This window comes from Rhinopithecus roxellana, chromosome 18 (assembly GCF_007565055.1).
Source record: "Rhinopithecus roxellana isolate Shanxi Qingling chromosome 18, ASM756505v1, whole genome shotgun sequence".
NCBI classification, from domain to species: domain Eukaryota; kingdom Metazoa; phylum Chordata; class Mammalia; order Primates; family Cercopithecidae; genus Rhinopithecus; species Rhinopithecus roxellana.
This window is the reverse complement of record NC_044566.1, coordinates 83,219,541-83,227,313: the sequence shown is the minus strand read 5'-3', so window position 1 is coordinate 83,227,313 and position 7,773 is coordinate 83,219,541.

The window sequence follows — 7,773 nt, the reverse complement described above, 5'->3', positions numbered from 1 at the left end:
CATGCCTGTAGACCCACTTATTTGGGAGACTGAGGTGGTATGATCACTTGAGCCCAGGAGTTTGAGGTTTCAGTGAGCTATGATTATGCCACTGCATGCCAGTCTGGGTGACAGAATGAGACCCTGTCTTTTAAAAAAATGAGTAATAGTGATTATATCTTACTTAAGTTACAAGATATCAAAGCAAGCATGTAACTTATGGAGAAGAGTAATAAATATCACCTAAAGATATATTAAGTATGTGTATCCTTTTTTTTAGGGAGGGTATTAGCAGTTTTGGGTTGTATGATACAAGTTGAGCATCCTTAATTCAAAAATACAAAGTACAAAATGCTCAAAAATCCAAAACTTTGCCCACTAACATGACACAAAAAATACGCTCCTTGGAGCATTTTGAATTTCGGATTTTCAGATTTGGGATGCTCAACTGGTAAGTATTTGCAAATATTACAAAATCTGAAACCTGAAACACTTGTGGGGCAAGCATTTTGGGTAAGGGATACTCAACCTGTCACTGCATCATATTAAGTAGAAGCATCCTTTTACTATTATCTTCATTTGACAGTTAAGGATGGTTAAATGAGGTATATGTGGCTGCTACGATGAAAGGGGTGCAAAGTCCTAGATTGTACTATTGTCAATTTAGAAACTATTTTCTAGAATCCCTTATGATTAGGTTAGAAGTAGCTGATAGAGGAACTTGCACAAGATTTAGAAGGCAGAGTGAATCAGTGGCTATTATTCTTAGAAGGTTGTGCTCAGAGTGTGGCAGTCAGGTGCAGAGGTGTCTGTGAGGTCTCATTGTTCGCCTCTGCTCCATGTCTAGCTCATCTTTGTTATAACTGCTGGCCGTGCTGACCAGTGGTGGTCCCAAGCCTACCACCAGATGTTTGGCTGTGAACCTACACAGGTGGTAGCTACACAGAACCAACTTCCCATAGATAACCTCCATGTGCCCCATCATTGTGTTCCTAATTTGGTGGCTAGAAATGCTTGGCTTCTTGGATTTCCCTGCACACTCCAAATTATCCACCCAGGCCAGCTAGGCAGGCAGATTAGTAACTCACATTTTTTATTGTGGCTCTGCAAATTCCTCTTGAAGACCTTTACTTCCCCAGCATCTCCCTCACAAGTTTAAATTTTAATCTCTATAACAAATTGCTTATTTCCATACTAGTAATGGTAATATGCTCTGCTTCACTGACTGAATCCTGAATAATGATCTTACTCAAGGACATTGGCATTGTAGTTGTTCCCCCTTTCTTCTGCATCATACATTATCTCCTCTTTAGCAGATCATTAATTCCTACCAGGTAAACGTGGTATAGTTTTCTCCAATTTAAACTGTAAATACTCTCTTAATCTCACATATTTTTTTCAGCAACAATTATTTATTTCCAGTTATAGCAAAGCTTCTTAGGACATTTGTCTATCATCAGTGTGTCCAATTCCTATCCTTCCTTTTTTCTTTTGAATTTATTGCAACCAAGTTTCTGCCCATCACCTTTCACAAAAACGGCACTTCTCAAGTTTCCCAATTGCGTCCCTATTGCTGTTTTCTTTTCTCTTTTTCTTTTTTCTTTTTTTTTTTTTTGAGACAGAGTCTCGCTCTGTTGCCCGGGCTGGAGTGCAGTGGCCAGATCTCAGCTCACTGCAAGCTCCGCCTCCCGGGTTCACGCCATTCTCCTGCCTCAGCCTCCCGAGTAGCTGGGACTACAGGCGCTCGCCACCTTGCCCGGCTAGTTTTTTTTTTGTATTTTTTTAGTAGAGACGGGGTTTCACCGTGTTTGCCAGGATGGTCTCGATCTCCTGACCTCGTGATCCGCCCGTCTCGGCCTCCCAAAGTGCTGGGATTACAGACTTGCGCCACCGCGCCCGGCATTGCTGTTTTCAATAGACAATTCTAATTCCTTATTTTATTTCACTCCTCAGTTGATATTCATTCCTTCTTGCAACCTTTTCTTCACTTGGCAAAGGATGTTCTTTCTCTCTTTTTTCTGTAGCACAACTGGTATCTCTTTATAGCAATTGTGAGTGGGAGTTCCTTCATGATTTGTCTCTGTGCTTTATTGTTGGTGTTTAGGAATGCTTGTGATTTTCACACATTGATTTTGTAACCTGAGCTCTGCTGAAGTTGCTTATCAACTTAAGGAGATTTGGTCTGAGATGATTCTATATTTCTGAATATAGAATCATGTCATCCGGAAACAGAGACAATTTGACTTCCTCTTTTCCTTTTTGAATATCCTGTATTTGTTTCTCTTGCTTGATTGCCCTGGCCCGAACTTGAGAAGGCATCCTTGTCTTGTGCCGGTTTTCAAAGGGAATGCTTGCAGCTTTTGCCCATTCAGTATATTGGTGGTGGGTTTGTCATAAACAGCTCTTATTATTTTGAGAGATGTTCCATCAATACCTAGTTTATTGAGAGTTTTTAACATGAAGGGACGTTGAATTTTATTGAAGGCCTCTTCTGCATCTATTGAGATAATCGTGGTTTTTGTCATTGGTTCTGTTTATGTGATCGATTATGTTTATTGATTTGCGTATGTTGAACCAGCCTTGCATCTGAGGGATGAAGCCAACTACATCATGCTGGATAAGCTTTTGATGTGCTGCTGGATTCAGTTTGCCAGTATTTTATTGAAGATTTTCACATCGATATTCATCAGGGATTTGGCCTGAAGTTTTCTTTTTGTTGTTGTTGTGTCTCTGCCAAGTTTTGGTATCAGGAGGAAGCTGGCCTCCTAAAATGAGTTAGGAAGGAGTCGCTCCTTTTTAATTGTTTGGAATAGTTTCAGAAGGAATGGTACCAGCTTCTCTTTGTACCTCTGGTAGAATTTGGCATGAATCTGTCTGGTCCTGGGCTTTTATTTGGTTGGTAGGCTATTACTGCCTCAATTTCAGAACTTATTATTGGTCTATTCAGGGATTTGACTCCTTCTTGGTTTAATCTTGGGAGGGTGTATGTGTCCAGAAATTTATCCATATTTTCTAGATTTTGTAGTTTATTGGCATGGAAGTGTTTATAGTATTCTCTGATGGTAGTTTGTATTTCTTTGGGATCATTGGAGATATCCCTTTATCATTTTTTATTGTATCTATTTGATTCTTTTCTCTTTAAGTCTAACTAGTGGTCTATCTTAATTTTTTTTTCAAAAAACAAGCTCTTCATTGACTTTTTGACAGGTTTTTTTGTGTTTCTATCTCCTTCAGTTTTTCTCTGATCTTAGTTATTTCTTGTCTTCTGCTACCTTTTGAATTTGCTTTCTCTTGCTTCTCTAGTTCTTTTAATCATGATGTTAAGGTGTCAATTTGAGATCTTTCCTGCTTTCTGATGTGGGCGTTTAGTGCTATAAATTTCCCTCTTAACCCTGCTTTAGTTGTGTCCCAGAGATTCTAGTATGTTGTCTCTTTCTTCTCATTGGTTTCAAAGAACTTCTTGATTTCTGCTTTAATTTCATTATTTACCCAGGAGTTATTCAGGAGCAGGTCATTCATTTTCCATGTAGTTGTGTTTTTTAGTGAGTTTCTTAATCCTGAGTTCTAATTTGATTGCACTGTGGTATGACAGACTGTTATGATTTCAGTTCTTTTGCATTTGCTTAGGAGTGTTTTACTTCCAATTATATGGTCGATTTTAGAATAAGCGTGATGAGGTGCTGAGAAGAATATGTATTCTGTTGATATGGGGTGGAGAGTTCTGTAGATGTCTATTAGGTCCACTTGATCCAGAGCCGAGTTCAAGTCCTGACTATCCTTGTTAATTTTCTTTCTGGTTGATCTGTGCAATATTGACAGTGGGGCTGTTAAAGTCTCACACTAGTATTGTGTGGGAATCTAAGTCTATTTGTAGATCTCTAATAAGTTGTTTTATGACTCTGGGTGCTCTTGTATTGGGTGCATATATATTTAGGATAGTTAGCTCTTCCTGTTGAATTGAACCCTTTACGATTATGTAATGCCCTTCTTTGTCTTTTTTGATCTTTGTTGGTTTAAAGTTTGTTTTGTCAGAGACTAGGATTGCAACCCCTGCATTTATTTTTATTTTTATTTATTTATTTATTTTTTTGCTTTCCATTTGCTTGGCAAATTTTCCTCCATTCCTTTATTTTGAACCTGCGTGTGTCTTTGCATGTGAGGTGGGTTCCTGAATACAGCACACAGATGAGTCTTGACTCTTCATCTGATTTGCCAGTCTGAGTTTTTTTAATTGGGTCATTTAGTCTATTTACATTTAAGGTTAATATTGTTTTGTGTGAATTTGATCCTGTCATCACGATGGTAGCTGGTTATTTTGCACACTAGTTGAAGCAGTTTCTCCATAGTGTCTTGGTGTTCATATTTTGGTGTGTTTTTGTAGTGGCCGGTACCACTCTTTCCTTTCCATATTTAGTGCTTCCTTCAGGAGCTCTTGCAAAGCAGGCCTCTTGGTGATGAAATCCCTCAGCATTTGCTTGTCTAAAAAGGATTTTATTTCTCCTTCACTTATGAAGTTTAGAAGAAAATTATTTTCTTTAAGAATGTTGAATATTGGCCCCACACTCTTTTGGCTTGTAGTGTTTCTGCTGAGAGATCTGCTGTTAGTCTGATGGGCTTCCCGTTGTAGGTGATCTGGCCTTTCTCTCTGGCTGCTTCTAACACATTTTCCTTTATTTCGACCTTGGAGAATCTGATGATTATGTGTCTTGGGGTTGTTCTTCTCCTGGAGTATCTCGTTGGTGTTCTCTGTATTTTCTGAATTAGAATGTTGGCCTGTCTTGCTAGGTTGGGGAAGTCCTGGATAATATCCTGAAGTGTCTTTTCCAACTTGGTTCCATTCTCCCCATCTCTTTCAGGTACTCCAATCAATCGTAGGTCCAGTCTTTTTACACAGTCCCATATTTCTCAGAGATTTGTTCATTCCTTTTCGTTCTTTTTTCTGTAATCTTGTCTGTCTGCCTTATTTCAGCAAGATAGTCTTCAAACTCTGATATTCTTTTTTTTTTTTTTTTTTTTTTTTTTTTGAGACGGAGTCTCGCTCTGTCTCCCGGGCTGAGTGCAGTGGCCGGATCTCAGCTCACTGCAAGCTCCGCCTCCCGGGTTTACGCCATTCTCCTGCCTCAGCCTCCCGAGTAGCTGGGACTACAGGCGCCCGCCACCTCGCCCGGCTAGTTTTTTGTATTTTTTTTAGTAGAGACGGGGTTTCACCGGGTTAGCCAGGATGGTCTTGATCTCCTGACCTCGTGATCCGCCCGTCTCGGCCTCCCAAAGTGCTGGGATTACAGGCTTGAGCCACCGCGCCCGGCCTAAACTCTGATATTCTTTCTCTTGTTTGACCAATTTGGCTATTGCTACTTGTGTTTGCTTCACGAAGTTCTTGTGCTTTGTTTTTCAGCTCCATCAGGTCATTTATATTCTTCTCTAAACTGGTTATTCTAGCTGGCAGTTCCTGCAACCTTTTATCTAGGTTCTTAGCTTCTTTGCATTGGATTAGAACGTGTTCCTTTGGCTCAGCAGAGTTTGTTATTACCCACTTTCTGAAGCCACTTCTGTCAATTTGTCCATCTCATCCTCTGTCCAGTTCTGCGCTCTTGCTGGAGAGGTGATGTGATCATTTGTAGGAGAAGAGGCACTCTGGCCTTTTGTTTTCAGTGTTTAGTTAATTCTTTCTCATTTTCATGAGTTTGTCTAGTTTTGATCTTTGAGGCTGCTGACCCTTTGAGATTTTTGTGGGGAATTTTTTTTGTTGATGTTGTTGTTTTCTGTTTGTTTTTCTTTAATGGTCAGGTCCCTCTTCTGTAGGGCTGCTGTGGTTTGCTGGGAGTTCACTTCAGGCCCTACTCATCTGATTCACTCTTGTATCTGGAGATGTCACTCAAGCAGCCTGGAGAATAGCAAAGATGGGTGCCTGCTCCTTCCTCTGGATCTCTGACCTTGAGGGACACCTACCTGATGCCAGTAGAAATGATCCTGTTTAGGGTGTTTGACAACCCCTTTTGGGGAGTCTCACCCAGTTGGGTGGCACAGGGAGCAGGACTCATTTAACGAAGCACTTTGGCTGTCCCTTGGTGGAGGGGGTGTGCTCTGCTGGGGGGTGACCCACTCATTTAGGTTGCCTGGATTCTTCAGAACTAGCAGGAGGAAAAACTAAGTGTGCTACTCCGCAGAGACTACAGCACTCCTCTCCCTAGGGGCTCAGGCCCAGGGAGATCAGAGTTCTATTCCTGAGACCCTGACTGGAGTTGTTGGAGTTCTTGCAGGGAGGCCCTACCCAGTGAGGAGGGATGGGTCAGGGTCAGGCCTGAAGAGGCCAATGTGTTGGGCTGTGGGGAATACCTCTTGGGACCAAGGCATCCAGCCTCCTGGGCTTCAGCAGGGGAAAACCATGGTATAGAGCTATAGAGGTGGCTGCTGTCCTTCCTCCACTCTGGGACCTTAGTGTGTTAGTCAGCTAGCAGTCCCAGTGTTGGCTACGCCCCTCCCCCAAGGAGCTCAGATGGCTTAGACAGCAGGCATCCACAGTCGTGATGGCCCCCCGTCCTCCCAGGGACTTGGCAGGCTTAAGCAGATTCTAGCTGAGTGGATGTTGAGAATCTGCGCAGCTCCGTGGTTGGGACCCAAGGCCCTAGTGGTGTGGTGTCACAAGTGGGATCTTCTGATCTATGCGTTGCACTGTTGCATGGAAAAAGCATGGTTTTCCAGGCTGGGTAGCACGCTCACTCACCACCTCTCTTGGCTGGGGATGGGGGTTCACCTGCCCCATGTGGCTCTCAGGTGGGCTGCTGCACCACACTGTTCTTCCTTCCTCTTCTAGGGTCATGCCAGCTGCCTAGTCAGTCCTAGTGACAGAACCTGAATACCTCAGTTGCCAGCTCAGGATTCGCACCATGTTTTGGTTCTTTTCAATGAAAGCCTCTGATCACTGCTGCTTCTATTCTGCCCTCTTGGCCCTGCCCCCTGCCACTCCGACCCCCCAGCACTTTCTCATATCCAGTATTCTTATCACAGAACATGGGAGTACTAAAAGGCATCCCCTGAGGACCTCAAGCATTCCACACATACTCTTCTCTGGTCCAATTGCGTTATAGCTATTTTCTTGATAGTCAGAATCAATCACTCCAGTATAGTAACCATTTCTTTTTTTTTTTTTTTCCCCTATTGGTTCATTGGTAATCAGGTGATAATTTGTCTTTGTTTATAATTTGTATTTTTCTTCTACAATGTAAGCTCTCCCTCCTAGAATGTATACATTTCCTCTAGAGGGCATAATTTTAAAAAATAGAGTTTATATTTTGGAGCAGTTTTAGGTTCACAGCAACACTGAGCAGAAAGTAGGGAGAATTCTTAAATACTCCACACCCCTACACATGCACAGCCTTCCTCAGTATCAGCATTGGGCACAAGAGTGGTACATTGGTTACATTTGATGAACCTACGTCGACACATCCTAATCACCCCAAACCCACAGGTTACATTAGGGTTCACTCTTGGTGTTGAACATTCTGTGGTTTGGACAAATGTATAATGACACACACCCACCGTTATAGGATCACAGAGTAGTTTCACTGCTCTAAAAATCCTGTGGAGTTGAGCGGGGAGGTGCCAAGATGACTGACTAGAAGCAGCTAGTGTGCGCCTCTCACAGAGAGGAGATAGAGTGGTGTTTAAACACTAGCTCTTCAACTGGATGGTCCAGGAGGACAGGTTGGAATTCATCAAGGAAGCAGCATGACCCATGGAGAACACAGAACAAGGAGACAGGGCAGCCACCCACCTGGGATTGGCTTAGAGCCT